Genomic DNA, 17361 nt, shown 5'->3' with positions numbered 1-17361 from the left:
CGATTTTCTACTCGATTAAGGGCTACTGGGCCAGGCATCACGCAAGAGCCAAGCCTGCTTTGACTCATAGGTAGCTAGCTACTGTACACGTGGTATCCTCAAACTTCACCTCGAATGGGGCGTGACAAGCAGCGAGTCCTACCATATTAAGTACGATATTCAGAGGGTGTAGATCTACTGTCTATACAGTATTACCTTTTAGTTGATAGCTGACTCCAGGCGCGGAAGAGGCGTGTTCTCACTTCAGACACAGCAATTAGTAATCTAAGTAATTAAATAGGGCATCTGCTCTGCTAACAATTTGCCAAATTTTATTTCGCCAACAATGATATTTTGCTTGATTCGCCAAATTGTTCCTCCTCCAAAGTTTCCCTCCATACAGTACTTGAATTTGCAAAAGGATCGAGATACTCTAATAGAGCAGTCATCGTAATATACTCTAATAGAACATTTGGTACAGATTATAGCCACCGTTCTCATTACACTGCTTGGTCTAAATCATTTACATTAATTTTATGTTAATCAATTGATCATGCATATCATGCATTAGCAGTTACAATAAAAAATTGCCTCCATATGCCATTTCAAAGCATGTATTTTCAAAAATTTTCTTAAGGGAGCATCCCTAGCGCATGCAGTTGAGCATCACATCAAAGAGATAATCTCTGACTTAAACATCACATCAGATCAATACTGAAAAAAAAGTGACTATGACTTGCAGTCTATGACTCAAAATATCTCTGGGATAATTCAGTTTTTGTGTTGAGTGAGTCTAATAATTGAAGGATGGTATACTGTAAACTGGGTCTTCTGAAACAATTTCTTCCATCCAACCAGAGAGTCAACCTGAAAATGCTCCACCACCCATGCTTGAAAGTGTGCATGAATCACTGAGTTCAGTCAGAAGCTGACTCTCTCAATTATTCAATGTATAAACTTTGCCTCAGTAAATTTTTTTTCCTAGCTACGCCACTGGACGACCACCTCATAATCAGTGTTGGGAGTAACGCGTTACTTATGTAACGTGTTACGTAATATTATTACTTTTGTGGTAACAAAGTAATATAACGAAATACGCTATGAAAACAGGTAATATAACGCAAGATACTTTACTTACAAATGTAACGCGTTACCTAAGTAATATAATTACTGTAACGAGTCTAATATTATGTAATATTATTACTAATAGTAACAAAGTTACTAATCTCGTTAGTAATCCTCTGAGTAACGCCTAACCACAACAAAGTAACGAGGCCTACTGAATGAGGCTTATTCACTAGGTTCTTACTTATAACCAAGATTTGCACATTGTCCAACAACGCAATCATGTCACATGATAAGGTGATAGTTTCACACGTGACAGCTTAAGGCTGACACAAAGTATTATAATATGTAATATTATTACAGTTACTTTATTTTATGGGTAATATGTAACTGTAACGAAATAGTTCAGTTGCAAGTAATATGTAATATGTAACTAGTTACTTTACAAAGTAACTTGCCCAATACTGCTCATAATGCCTCTGAATCATGTGGACGTTCGAATTGTCGAGTGATCACGGCTGATGGATGATCGCATAAGGCAGTGACAACCATGGACCACCAAGGTAGGCACTAACTACAATATTTAGGATTTTGAAGTGGGCAGGGCATCTTGATCTAGTCAGTGTAGTGGCAGGACCATATTTAGCTACTGGAGGGCACATAAGTTTTCATTTCCTATCTGTGCAGGATAACATGCAGACACTAATTTTATTCAGTAAAATGGCCCTTCCTGTAAAAGACACTGGGGTCTCTGCACCGATGACAATTTTCTGTGTAGGAATGATTTGTTAATATCATAGATAGTAATCGTCTATCTCAGTACCACAGTCCAAGACATTCTAGACAGTGCCTCTCAACAATGTATATCACTACATCTCAGCAAGGGGTAACACACAGGCACTCACTGTAGGTAGATCTGCTACCATGGTCTAAGTCAAAGGTCAAGGCCACCAAATTCGTGCCAAATCAACAGTCAAGGGTAAAAATTTACAACCCAGAATCAAAAAGTACTGAACCGCCATCGCTAAGTCACAGGTCAGAAGGGTCTTAGTCACAAGTCAAAGCAAAGTTTTGGCTAGTCAAAACTGACTGCGGTCGCAGGCTGACCTACAATGAGTATATGTGCAACACCCCCTTGTCACAGGAATTTCATGGCACAGGGTTTTGTGCCTTAACTGAGAATCAATTTAAATGCTTAAGTTTTATGTACTTTAATATAGTTGCTTCATGGTCCAACCAACCACAGATTGAAGCATTGAAAAAAAATCTCTCAAGTAAAAAAATAAAGCTTAAATACCTGTTTAAGCACAGGTGTCATTCTTTCAATACTGTTTACCTCTATCTTCTAATAACCAGCTCTAAAGTACATTACAACTGCAAGCAAATGTGAGACTATGCCTTTCTTCTATTTATTTTTGTACTCATTATTATGTTCTATGCTGACCTACCTACCCCACCCTTCAGAGTGGAACAGCAAATGAAGTTGAACAAACATAATATAAGCGTTTTATTTTGTTTACGACATCCACTGTTGTGCCTGCACAGGTGTCATCTCTTGATCCCTCACAAGTGAAAGAGGTTCTGACTCAAAAAGTATTTATGCAACAGTAGCCACTACAGAGATCTTTGGCAGTATGATGGGACATCACTGTGTGTAACTAGTAAAATATAAGACATGCTCTGGTACAGTACACAGGAACTGCTTATGGTGACGTTAATGCCTTCAGTACCCTCTCTTAACTAAATCAGCATAAAGTAAACATATAGTAAATAGCGAATTTTTTACATACCATAAATGGTGAAAGTTTCGTGGTTAAGGCTTACTGAGACTATTGGTGATGAAATTTTTGCGGCAAATCTTATAACTATATAGTACACTGTAAATTATTTATTTATTGGGGAAACTTTAGCGGTTTGCTTTGAAACCATGAAAAATTTGAAACTTTCACCCAGTAGAACTTTCCCTGTTTACGGTATGTGCTAAGCTTGTAGTACACTGATACTGAATAGTAACCAATTATATTACAGGCATTGATGATTCTACTTCTAATTACACAGTATTGAGTATTAGTGCACTACTTTTTCATGTCAGTGCTCTGTGCTGCAGTCAACTTGGCTTTGGCTTTGTTGAGAGAGAGCTGCTCCTACTGTATATACAGTAGCACAAAGAAGATAACATCAAAGTAGAGAACATATTTAGCACATGAATGACTTCATTTTAAAATGGACTAGTTGACTACAAGCCACTCAGCACATTTCCCAGGCTGCATAAGTTGTATAAATGTAATATATATGTACTTGCACATACCAGTAACCCTAGGGTTTGTATGATGAGTTACCAGTGTACAATTAAGCAGTAGCTAATAAACACTTATCAAGATAACTATGTGCAGCAATTAATGAGATCTCACTAAAGTATATACCATACAACAGGAAATTTGATATGGAAAATTTGACAAATTGTATACGTTATCAATATTTAACTCATTAAAGTTCTACTGAACATGTGCCTCTGTTTGTAATAAGTTTTGTGTGCTTATGCGTGTAGCAGCAATTCAAGATCAAGGTGTGAAGTGAGACACTGCACTTTTAACCTACATGAAGAATGTCTATTTTGCAGTGCTTTATAGCTACATATCAAGGTATCCACGCCCATACACATAGTGTCCTTGCCCATAAACATGGTGTCCTAGAATAGCAGAACAGATGATAAATTTGAACATTGTCACAAATGCGACGAGAAGCAGGCATGAGTTTACATGTGTAATAGCAGGTGAGACCAGTAACTTCAAAAAATTTAAAGGCGCTTAGCTATGCTGAAGAACTGGATTCGTCAAATTTTTCTGTTGTAAGGTATATCACATGTATGCATGCATAGTCTGTCACAGTCAGCATTGAAACTGTGTCACTTTTGCTGACCCGAATAACCCACTAACCTGAAAAAAATTAAAGCAACGCATGACTCAAGAACTACATTTGGATGCTCCACTAACTAAACAGGTATACATATATATATATATCTAATCCAAAACAGCCAAGCTGTAAAAAAACAGTGCGGACCTCAAAAAGGCTATGGTGAAAAAGGATGTGAAATCCAAGGTGGCGGCCAAGAAATGGCTGTGATGGTAGGTTAATGGTAAAATTTTTAATAACGACAATTCAGGTGAATTTTTGTGCCGCTTGGTCTTGGCAAAAAATTCACCTTGCCGTTATTAAAATTTTTACCATTAACCTACCACCACAGCCATTTCTTGGCCGCCACCTTGGATTTCACATCTTTTTTCACCATAGCCTTTTTGAGGGCCGCACTGTTTTATTACAGTTTGGCTGTTTTGGATTAGATTTCATTTCTTTTTGTATTTGTTTACCACAAAGCCGGCCTATGGCCGGCTTTGGGACTTTTTTAACCTGTCTTTTTTTTTCTTTACCACAGGAAGAAGAAAAAATGAAGCAGATGTACTTTAAATATTTCTGATTTTATCAGTAAATGTACAAATTATATATATATAATACATATATTTATTACAGAACTCTCCATGGTGGTTTCTTTGCAACTGAACACTCTACAAGGTGACTTCTTCTTGCTGCCCTCTCTACAGGGTGAATTGTTAGTAGCTGAACAATCTACAAGGTAACTTCTTCTAGCTGATCTCTCTACTGGGTGAATTGTTAGTAGCTGAACAATGTACAAGGTAACTTCTTCTAGCTGATCTCTCTACAGGGTGATTTGTTTGTAGCTGAATTCTGTGCAGGTGATTTGTTTGCAGCTGAGCTCTTTACAGAATGGTTTCTTTGTAGCTGAACTCTCTACAAGGTAACTTCTTCTAACTGATCTTTCTACAGGGCAATTTGTTTGTGGCTGAATTTCTACAGGTTGATTTCTTTGAAGCTGAACTCTCTACATGGTGGTTTCTTTGTAACTGAACTCTCTACAAGGTAATTTCTTCTAGCTGATCTCTCTACAGGTTGATTTGTTTGTAGCTGAACTCTCTACAGGTGATTTCTTTGCAGCTGAACTCTCTACATGATGGTTTCTTTGTAGCTGAACTCTCCACAAGGTAACTTCGTATGGCTGATCTCTCTACAGGGAGATTTGTTTGTAGCTTAACTCTCTACAGGTGATTTGTTTGCAGCTGAACTCTCTACATGATGGTTCTTTGTAGCTGAACTCTCTACAAGGTGACTTCTTCTAGCTGATCTTTCTACAGGGAGATTTGTTTGCAGCTGAACTCTCTCCATGATGGTTTCTTTGTAACTGAACTCTCTACAAGGTGACTTCTTCTAGCTAATCTTTCTAGATGGTGATTTGTTTGTAGCTGAATTCTCTACAAGGAAAGTTCTTCTAGCTGCTCTCTCTACAGGGAGATTTGTTTGTAGCTGAACTCTTTACAGGTGATTTGTTTGCAGCTGAACTCTCTACATGATGGTTTCTTTGTAGCTGAACTCTCTACAAGGTAATTTATTTTAGCTGATGTCTCTACAAGGTCACTAGTTTGTAGCTGAACTCTCTACATGATGATTTCTTTGTAACTGAACTCTCTACAAGGTGACTCCTTTTAGCTGATCTTTCTACAGGGTGATTTGTTTGTAGCTGAACCCTATAGTAGGGACCACAAAGGAGTAGGCATGACCCATGAAATAAAATCACGCAAAAAACAGCCTAAATTTTCCTTGACGACAATGAGGCAGTACTGGTTGGGTAAAACTAAGCCCAAATAAGCTTTCAGACCAACCTGAAACGTTTTCAACACGTTGCTACGGAATTTAAAAAATAATTTATTTAACAGAATTTTTTACTGACTGACTGCACACTGTAAAAACAAAGGTATTCCAAAACACCTTTTTGGGTGTCCTAACTACTATGTTTCTGGGGCTCCCTTGCAGGTGTTTTATTACACTTTGTCAGGTTGTTACAAAACTCCCACTAAGGCGTTAAATAACACTGAATACTAAAAGTCTGACCCTTTGAAAGGAGGGTATTGGGATAGGTGTCACAGGTGCTAACAGGATTACATCTCTTGAAGTCAAAAAAAGTCTGCCTATTGAAATAGAATCATACACAGTAAAAACAAACTAGTGAAGGTCACTATACTAATTTCTGCCACAATACTCACTATTTTTATCTGTGATTTACAAGGCATCATTGGAACAAGGTCAATTACCTCATGATTGGAAGAATGCAAATGTGGTTCCAATATATAAGAAAGACGATAGGTCTTGCCCATTGAATTATCGGCCGGTTTCCCTAACATGCATATGCTATAAGTGTTCGAGCATATTATTAGTTCTAACATTTATAAACACCTGGAGGATAATAATATCTTATGCAATAATCAGAGTGGTTTTAGAAAGGGTCACTCTTGTGAAACCCAACTTCTATCAACTGTGGATGACTTTCTACAAAATCTGAATTCAGGCTTGCAAACTGATGTGCTGTTACTAGATTTTAAGAAAGCGTTCGATAAAGTTCCACACCAACGTCTGTGCCATAAGTTATCACATTATGGGATTCGTAACAATACCCTCAATTGGATTCAGAATTTTCTGACAAATAGAACTCAACAAGTGATTATAAATGGATATAGCAGTAGCCCTAGTAATGTGATATCTGGAGTCCCTCAGGGGACGGTCTTAGGGCCATTATTATTCCTCTGCTATATCAACGATCTACCCGGGAATGTTAAATCATCTGTTAGGCTTTATGCTGATGACGTGTTGCTCTATCGAGCAATACATTCTGCTGCAGATCATGATATTTTACAACAAGACCTGCATTCACTAACACAATGGGCAAAAACATGGCAAATGACGTTTAATTTATCCAAATGTGAGCTACTGCACATTACAAACAAACAAAACCCCTCAAGGTATTGTTATCATATGGATGGTGAGGAGGTGAGATCAGTGCCTAATGCAAAGTATTTGGGAGTTATTCTGGATGAGCATTTAACATTTAATGAACATATTAAGAAAATTGTTAATAAAGCAAACCAAGTTAGGGTTTTTTTACAAAGAAACATTAGTTCTTGCCCAGCTAGGGTGAAAGAAGCCTGCTATATATCTATGGTGAGACCAGTTGTTGAATATTCTAGTGTTGTGTGGTCACCTTTTACAAATAAAAACATAAACTTAGTTGAGTCGGTGCAGCGTAGAGCCGCAAGATTTGTGACTGGTGATTATGGTTTTATGTCTAGTGTCACAGGGATGTTAAACTCACTTGGATGGACATCTTTGGAGTGTAGGCGAGAAATTTCACGGGTTATCATGCTTTTTAAAATATTACATAATGAAACATCCATTTCCAGTTACCACCTTCCTATGCCAATAACCACATGTACAAGAGGGCACTCTTACAGATTCAGACAGGTATCAGCCCACTTAAACATTTATTTGCACTCTTTTTTCCCTGCCACTATCAAAATATGGAACAGCCTCCCAGCTACTGCAATTGAAGCAACCAATGTAGATGACTTTCAGAAAAGGATTGTAGACTATTTTTGTATTAATCCAGCTATATAGTCTAAAATGTTGTACATTTTGTTTTCTTGCATGTATCTGTGCTTTATACTCCCTAATGGAGGTCTGCACAGTATTAATAATAAATAAATAAATTTTTGTGTAGTGACGTTCACTACTTTTGTAGTGACCTTCACTATTCTTTTGTAGTGACCCTCACTACATAGTAGTGAATATCACTACACAAAAATAGTGAGTATTGTGGCAGACATTAGTAGTGACCTTCATTACTTTGTTTTTACTGTGTAAGACATGTACAATACATAACACAGCTACATGCTTTTATTTATGCCTTGCTTATAATAATTAGCGTTTTGTATTAATAATTTAACAACCAAGCATCACTTTTGATTGTGGGTTTCCACAAATTTTGGCAAAAACACCCTATTGGTGCAGAGAAACACCCCTAAAGGTATGGGTGTAATATAACACTCTATCTAGGGTATAATTAAACACTTTGGTTTTTACAGTGTGCCTGATGCTTTCAGACAAGCGCGTAACTCAATAACGACTAAGGCTACAGGCTTGATTTTTCACTGTTCAATGTCGCTTCGGCCCGACTGGTGCCTTTTGGTATACCGCAGTACGTACAATGCATTCTTCATGGACTTACCAGTGTCCTCCTTTGTGTCCCATTCATCTTTGCTGACAGTGAAATGTGTCGATTTGGTGGTAGCACATGATGGCTTCCCTTTGTAACTGAAATTGTCCATAGTGGCTATTTTGATTGCAGAACTGCTGTGTAATGGGTTAAACATAGCAGACAATGAAGTGTAATGGATACTTCACTTTTCAGATAATAATTAATATAACTGGGGCATACGGCACCATTTCTTTCGGTATGCATGGATTGTAGAGGTACTTTTCGAACAGTTCTTGATCCAAAATGCTGTGTAACGGGTTGAACATAGCTGGCAACGAAGTGTAATGGATACTTCACTTTTCAGACAATAAATGATATAGCTGTAGTGCGCGGTGCCATTTCAGCCTCCCCGGATGCGGTATGCATGGGTTCACCAGTCATAATAATTATGTACAAAAAACAAATACACAGAAAATTTTGGAATTTTCAACCAGAGTAGGGACCGTAGCACACCAATCAAAAGTACTGAAACAAGTTGGAGTAGTGCATTATATTAAATCACAGTAAAACAATAAGAAGTGTTATATATATTCCTGCTGTGCTCGAGATACCATAATGGAAATGCACAGTAGGGGTATAACACTTCTTATTGTTTTACTGTGATTTAATATCATGGACTACTCCAACTTGTTTCAGTACTTTTTATCGATGTGCTATGGTCCCTACTCTAGTTGAAAATTCCAAATGTTTCTGTGTACTTGTCATCCTAAAACTTTCCTCAATTTCCATTCATGACAGCTCGGCAGCATTGGTTAGGCACAGCCAAACCCAAAAATGTCTTTAGACTAACTCCATCTTCCACGAAGTTTTATGGAAGTTTAAAAGTTTTCTATTTAATAGAATTTTATGCTGACTGACTAACTAACTACAGTAACTAAATGATGCCTCCATAATAATTTGACGGTGGATAAGGTTAACGGCTTGATTTCTTCACTGTTTGATGCTGCTTCGTCCTGAGATGTGCCTTTTTGTCAATTGCAGTATGTACAAGGCACACATCATGGACTTGCCTTTATCATCCTCTTTTGTGTTCCGGTTTTTTCGCTGACAATGTAAGGTTGCGATGTGGCTTCCCTGTGGCTGCGTTGGCTACTATGCTAATCACCGATATTTTGCTAGCAACTGAATTAATTTCAGAGACACTTCTCGTACTGTTCTTTGTTTGTAACGCTGTGTAACAGGCTGAACATAGGTGAAATTTAAGTGTAACTAAAGCCCACGAATTGTCCATATTTTTCATGGTGACTAGATTGATTGCAGAGGTGCTTCTCCTACTGTTCTTCATTTGTAGTGCTGTATGATGGGCTGAACATAGCTGAAAGCGAAGAGTAATAGCCATTTCACTTTCGAGTCAATAACTGATAGCTGGAGCACGCATTCAGACCAAAACATAACTTACAAGCGAATAAATTAAACAAGACACTGCAAATTCTTCGAAGTGTCTTTAGTGAAATTTATTAAGGATCTACTCTACTTCATTCAACCTCCAACAAGTTTTTGATGGAGCTTGTCAAAAATTTAGTTACAATTAAATCAGTAATGATGGAGTAGCTGTATGTCTGTCCACTTGTATACTGTTGTTTTATATCATCACTTGTAATATCTAATTGTGGGTTTGGGTTATGGATAGTAAAAAGCACTACATGAAACTCACTATTATGAGAAAAATCACAAAATGAGTAGTATTTTGCTCTTATTAACAAGGTCACAAAGTACACCTTAGCTGTCTACTTAATATGGTCACTATAATAAGGTGGTCTTATTAATCAAGTCTTTAGTTGTGCTTGGGACGTAATTACTTGACATGGTCAGTATAATTAGGTGGTCTTATTAATGAGGTCATTAAGTACACTTTAACTGTGTTAGGGACCTTCTGGACATGGTCACTACCATATATGTAACTGAAATGTTTTAAGGGACAAACATTTCCAGAAATTGTACAAAAATATGATTTTTATGTTTTAAAATTCACAAAACTCTGGAAAAAGTGTTTGCAACTATTTCACATTATTTTGCTATGTGTACATGCAATTCATTATTACATTTTCTTAAAGCTATCATTGCTTGTGAAATTTGAAAAAAAGTTTTGTCCCTGAAATTTCTGGTTACAGTAGTCCCTCTATTATCTGGCCATTGATCATCCAAACATTCAATAACCTGAACTGTGTAATGACCATTCTATTAGAGTATTTTGATGAATGTGTAGAGCATTTGAATTGAGTTCTGTATATAAACAAATGAACTTTGATTATCCAAACTTTTTGATTATACATAATCGATCCAAACTGAACTCACCCAGAGCCCAATGATGCAGGGAGTACTGTATATAGTATAAAAGCTGTGATGAATATTGATTTTTATTAACCAAATATTAGACTACAAATATAAAAAGCTTTAAGCATTCCAGTAAATAGCAGGGGTGGATCCAGACTTATGTAAAGCGGAGGTCAAAATGAACTGAGGAACTACATTGTCTCTGGTTTGTTAAGGTAAGACAAAAAAAAAAAAGTCACAGCCAGCTGACAATATCTGCTCACCTCACCAACTACACATTTATTGCTGATAAAGTACATAAAAATCCTTAAATACATATCTCACCACATATTGCTCTATTAGAGTATCTCAATCTTGGTGTACAAACCCTTGGTAAAAAGCTTGCAAAAAATCACAAATTAAATGACTGAATAGTATCCTAGTTGATATCCTGGCTACAGAAATAATGCCAAGAAAACAAACCAATACAACAGTGTGGATTAATATTAAAGATTTGAAACAGCATGGAAATTAAATTCAAATGAGATAGGGCAAAAAATGAACACTTGAATTGTGATTGAAGCATATGTGACTGGGCCTGTGAAAATAGGGCATGTGGGCACTATGAACTTACTATGAGAAAAAAAACGTTAAGTTATAAAAGTATGCACCAAAAAGGTATAAAACAGTTTTGTCACTGATGGGATTGGAACCCTCACCTACACAGCAATGACCAAAAACAACTTCAAGGAGGTACTTTACCAGCTGAGCTATTTATCATGTGGTTAGCAATGGAATGCAGCTGAAGTTTTCTCTACTTGGTTAAACACTGTGACATTTATTACCTTAGCTCTAAAAATCAATGTGGCAACTATTCAAACTCAAGGCACTACTCATTGCTTGAAAACAATGCTTATGCTCTTAGTAATACATATATTTTCAAAACCAATTGCGGCACATACAATTGTCATACATGTAGCTAATGTTTATATATCACAAATATTTTTATTTTATATTTTCTCTAGAACTTGACGTGGATGGATACAATAGTGATTTCGTCAGCGGTATAATATGACTTGCAGTGGTTAAAACTTTTCCAGTGTGTTATATCTGACTCTAACACGTATCGTGTATGTAGCTATACCAATTATGTTGTACACAGATATTATGTACGTTTCATGAATGCTGTATAATCTGTACAAACCAATGACAATTGATATGTAATGTACTCAGTAAATATGACATGGCACGTTCACCTTACTAGTTCAGTATACACCATGTGTCCATGTTTAGAATATGACCTGCACTGATCAATCCATGCCATTTGTTAGGAACTATCCAGGTACCGCCTTACACACCATGATAAAGTCGCAGGCCATATCATTTGCCTGGATCTACTGGCTACACACTGTACATTCCACATCATCCATTCTATATATGTAAATGTGTCCTGTGCAGTATCGGAAATTCCACAGGGAACATGACATTTCCTTTTAAAAGTACAGGTGAAGGATACATCATGAATCCTGTGTGTTGCCTTTACTTTTCCTGCAATAGGAAACATCAGTATTATTTCCATGTACAGGAAATGTACAAACCTTCGGATCTCTTTATTTGATAAGACTTACAGACTGGAAGATGCAATATATACAGGGGCATAGACAGAATTTTTTGAAGGGGTTCCAACAGTAGTATTGACAAGAGTTCATAATTATTTGTATGGGGGCCTTACAAATAACAAGAGTTCATAATATGTGTATGGGGGAGAGTGTCTAACTCTCAGTATGGCCTGTACAAACACCCTGCGTAAAGTTCACCTTTCATCAAAGCAGCACCTTTACTGAGGATAGAAAGCTGTTGATTAGTGTTGATGAAGGTAAAGCCTTTGTTCTGAAATAAGTTACTTTACGCAGGGTGTTTGGTGAATGCATTCAAGTTAGACACTCTCCACCTTACAAATATTATGAACTCTTGGTATTGAGTTACCAGAAGCAGGGGTGTGGGGGCGTATCGCCCAGCCGCTAAGAGACTTTCAATATTTTAATGAATCAACTCCGCAAATTGCTATATTTATGCAAAAAATTGTACATTAAAGTTATAATGCACACAAGTGTCCCTGGGATTTTTATTTTATTCAGTAAGGCTTTACAGCACAAATGCTGAAGGTCTGTAGGACACCTGGTCCTACAGCCTATCTACAGTTGTACGGATGAAACTAGTACTATAACTAGATAAAGCTGCCTAGTGGAAGCAGACAGCATAACACGTGGAGACACATATAGACATCTGAAGTGATAGTTATCCCACTGGTATATATAGGAACCATGATTCCATGAATCCACTGATACAAATGGAATGACTTATTTACAATCAAAAGTAACTACAAATACGCGTAGCATGGATTCGTTTTGATTCCCAAGTGATAAACTACTTGAGTTCTCTTTTAACACTGCATACCACAGCTATAGCAGTATAAGGTCATGCTCAGTGTTGCATTTAGTGTTAGAATGTCTGAAAAACTCTACTAATGAAATTCCTTAACATGGATATTTACAGGCATGAGTATAAGTGGCTGCTATATTAGAGTAACAAGTTTTCAAGAGGACTCAAGTTACCTCTGTAAATCCATTCCTGAGAAAATGAATGTAAGCTTTATCAATTTTTGTGCTGTGTCATACACTATCACTGACTAATTTTATCCCGCCACACTAAATGGTGCATTATGATCCTGCTGTAAATGAAGTTTAAATTTTATTGGGGGTTCCTGAACCCCTTGGAACCCCCCACATACTCAAGATTAATTACTTTCATTATAGTAATAGCAAATTTAATTACTTACAATTCTCTGGGTTACTGACAAAAATCTTTTATTACTTCTGTATCTGGGACATCATTAAGAGTATATATGAAAGTAAAATTATAATACAGTAGTTTCAGATATTGGCACTAGACCATTATGCTGGCATAATGTTGAGCATAATAGGCGTGTGTATACTCTAATCACCCAGTGCTAGTTCATGGCAGCCACAGATCCTTTTCAAAATACATTGTTTTTTATGTTTAAACCACAACAAAGTGAAATAAATATTTGAATTTCATTGGCTACTTACAGGTATCTAAATCCTGTAGATCCTTGTTTATATCTCAGTAGATCGCTATCTCTAGGACTCATACAAAACATGGCAATTAGCTATGTGCCTGTAATATTGGCAATGCATGGGAATTTAAATGGCTAGCAAGAGGTGTACTGTGCTTGTTTTTTCTACAATGAATGCTGCATTTTCATGTCACAAGCAGCTATGAAGGTACACAATGAGCTGTGGTCTGAATTAGTTAGACAATGAAACACAGGAATTTAGAAACTGTCAGGCCCTGTAGTGGCTTTTCAGGGTACTAGCTAAATTCCATAGAACCTTGTGTTTCGATGCCTGACTATTACTTTAAAATATTGTCTGTAAGGATGAGGCAATTATACCAGCACAATTTCAGGAATAATAGGCATGTGTAAGAATGCTGGAATCACAAGACAATTGTGATGTAAGAAAACCTGCAATTTGCAAGATTCCATTAAGATATCTAATACAGCATGCAGAAATTTATAGGGAACAGTCACGTTAGTTAGACTATTCTAATCTAGGCACAAAATAAAATAATTATGATTTGAAATATTCAATTTTTTTTTATTAAGGCTTTAAAGCATGAGTGCTGAAGGTTTGTAGGACACCTGGTCCTACAGCCTGTTTAACGTTGTTACAGAAAGTGTGTTTGAAAAGGTGGAGAAAGGAGAAAAAATCCATGACTGAATCTAGGCAGCCTCGAACCTGCAACCATCCGATTACGCTTGAACGCTTACAGGAGTCTGCCAGGCAGTCAGGATGTTTTCTCCCTTTCAATTTCATGTATATGTATCCAAGGAAATATAACAGCCAACTAAGGAGGAGAGCTTAAAGCTGAAATATCAATTTATAATGTGACCGGATTTGACAAAACCAGGCTTCTACACACATTCAATGCTTTAACTTTAAACAACTGTAGTCAGTATGCTATTGGTCTAAAATTTTAACACTATCCTTCCATAGTGTTATAAAATAGTAAATAATAATTTTAAACTGATGGCTCAGTCCTATAATGAGTTATGGTCCGTCAAAATCACAAATCTGGATGTGTGTGGAAGCCTGGTTTTGTCAAATCCTGTTACAATTATAGCAATAAACTGATATTATTGACTATAATGCTGGCATAAGGCCAACGATTATAAATTCCTTGATTCCTGTCCTAGTCAGACAAAAAGTACCATGCGGGCAGGTGATTATTATTAATTATAGTATTATTAATATCAAAGATATTAAAAGGAGCCCATTAGCTCCAAATAGCTTTTTTTCTCTCAGAGATTATTCAGGAGAGCTAGATTCAAGGTTAGTTGTGATTTGAAAGATTTTACTGGGATTTAACAAGATGCAAACCTCTAGAAGGTAATTAGATTTGAAGTGTTACAGTGTTTCCTAAGCAGCCAGAAAGGCAGCTATGTTAGAACTGCTGGGTTTGTCATGCTTGTGGTGACACATACTAGAACTGTACTTACTCTGTCAACTTCAATACTACAAGTTTTCCAAATGTTTCACACATTAATAACAGATTGTGAATGGGACTGGTGTTGATTAATATGTGCATCTCAAGTTTACCAATGGCTACTTGAAGAGATTCGCTGCTAGTATTAAGTCGGATGCCATGCACTAAATAACATCAGAAATCACATTAGAGTTCACCTATCCAATAATACACCATGACACTAGTCTTCATCTCAATAACACGACTACATAACTTAACTCACTGCCAGTATTAATATTTAGGTCACGCGACTATCAAATGCAATAATAATTTGCATATTACCATGCAGACAGGTGACAGAAAACAAGAAATCTTGGTGGCCAAATATTGGGAATAATGGCCTTGGGCATTAATTTTCTTAAAAGAACACAGGGCCGTAGCAAGGTATGTTGAAGTGGTCCGGCCAATTTTCTGTGAGATAGCTAGCAGCTGGTCACAGTTGTGTAAAGCACACAACCGACATGCGAAGCATGGAGCTGCTAGGGGGGTCTGGGGGCATGCCCCCCCAGGAAAAATTTAAAAAATTAGCACTCTGAGATGGAATCTGGTGCATTTTCTGACTAGTTTTTGACACTTAGACTATACTGTACCATGATTTTTTTATTATTTCATATTTTATGTATGCCACATTATTTGGCATATAATTGTAGCACATGCACATTGAAAATGATTTGGTGATGGTCATGATCATGATGTACTTATAATGTAATAATAGTGTTACAACTGAAATGATGAGAAATGCTAGCTATATAATAATGCAGGGTGAAAATCAATTACAAAACTGATCCATATAATTATAGACACTACATGTCACAACAAAATAAGCATGAAAGTCACAACTGCAGCTATAGCTATTATGCATCATATAAGTCTATTTACAACAGGTACTGCAACTCAAGACTTTTCCACAATTAAGGCAAACACTTACACCTACAGTATCTCTCTCAGTAAATTTCCCAAAGATATATACTTAATCTGGGTTCAGTAGATTTGTTGCTAACAAACTCGTTAGCTACTTCAATGAGATGCAACTGGTCAGTTAGTTCTTTGTGTACATGTAGTACCATTAGGAAATTGAATCTTACTTGAGACATTGTTGACCTAAGGTAACTCTTAATTCTGTGCAATGCAGAAAAATAACTTAAGCATCATTTGCCTATTATTAGCTTTCTCTTTTGCATGCTGCGAGGAAAGCAACTCAGCACAATCTTCATAATCTCTGGGCAGGGCTACTACAGTGTGAACAGCTTCTTTATGGCATTTAGTTCGTTCGTGATTTCCAAAGGCTAGCTATACTTTGGCATCTTTCTAATTAGAAAACCCTGTAGATATAAAGGCCTTGTCTGCACACCTACTAAGATTTAACGTGTTCTTCCTTACTGCCTTCATGCAAAGGTAACAAAACGCTAAATCTTTACTTTCATCATAGTGCAGCCACGTATGGCTGTCGAACCAACTTGCATTAAACTGTCCCCGCTTAACCACCTTTTTACTTCCAAACGAACGACGTGGAAAATGGAATGAACGAGGCTGGTGAGGAGCATCAAGTATTTGTGGATAGTTGAGACTGTCAGTGTGACGCTGTGATACGAGGGACGTGGCGAGCTGTGATGGGGAAGAATAGTTTTGTGATGCGAGGCGGGAACCGGATGTGGCGAGCTGTGATGGGGAAGAATTGTCTTGCTTGGATGATGGCACCAATGATGACGATGGTGAAGATACTGTAGATGATGATAAAGAGGATGAGGTAGACGCAGAACTTGACTTTGAAAACCAGGAGAATAACGTTGCCATTTTCAACTGTCGTATTTATCGAAATGCATCAAAATAATTCATTAATTGAAATTACGAATTCAAACAACACAATTATTGTAGGGTTGCAAAGTGGTCCGGCCATGGCCGGACAAACCGGACCGATTCCTACGGCCCTGTAGGAGTTTTATGACCAAATGCTCTTAACTTTATAGTATTATTTATTATCTACTAACAATTAAAGAAGATGTAAAACTCTCCTCTTACTGCACAAGCCTCACAAATGGCTGTACGCGTTGTTGAGGACAACAGTGTATTGGAAAATCTAAATATATACCCAGAGAGTGCAGATCATGCAACTGCAGCAAGGTGTTAACAAGAACTGAAGAGTGCAAAAATGTGATGCAAAGCTGGCAATTTCAATTGTGTAAGCAATGAAGTGTTTCATCAAGTTTTGATTTTCATGTTTTGATTTTTACTTGTGTTGAAATTTATACCACTATCAGTGGCAGATACAGGAGCCAAGTGAGGCCAGAGCCTCACCA

Source organism: Dysidea avara, chromosome 2, assembly GCF_963678975.1.
Source record: "Dysidea avara chromosome 2, odDysAvar1.4, whole genome shotgun sequence".
Taxonomy (NCBI): domain Eukaryota; kingdom Metazoa; phylum Porifera; class Demospongiae; order Dictyoceratida; family Dysideidae; genus Dysidea; species Dysidea avara.
Note: the sequence above shows the minus strand (reverse complement) of the source record.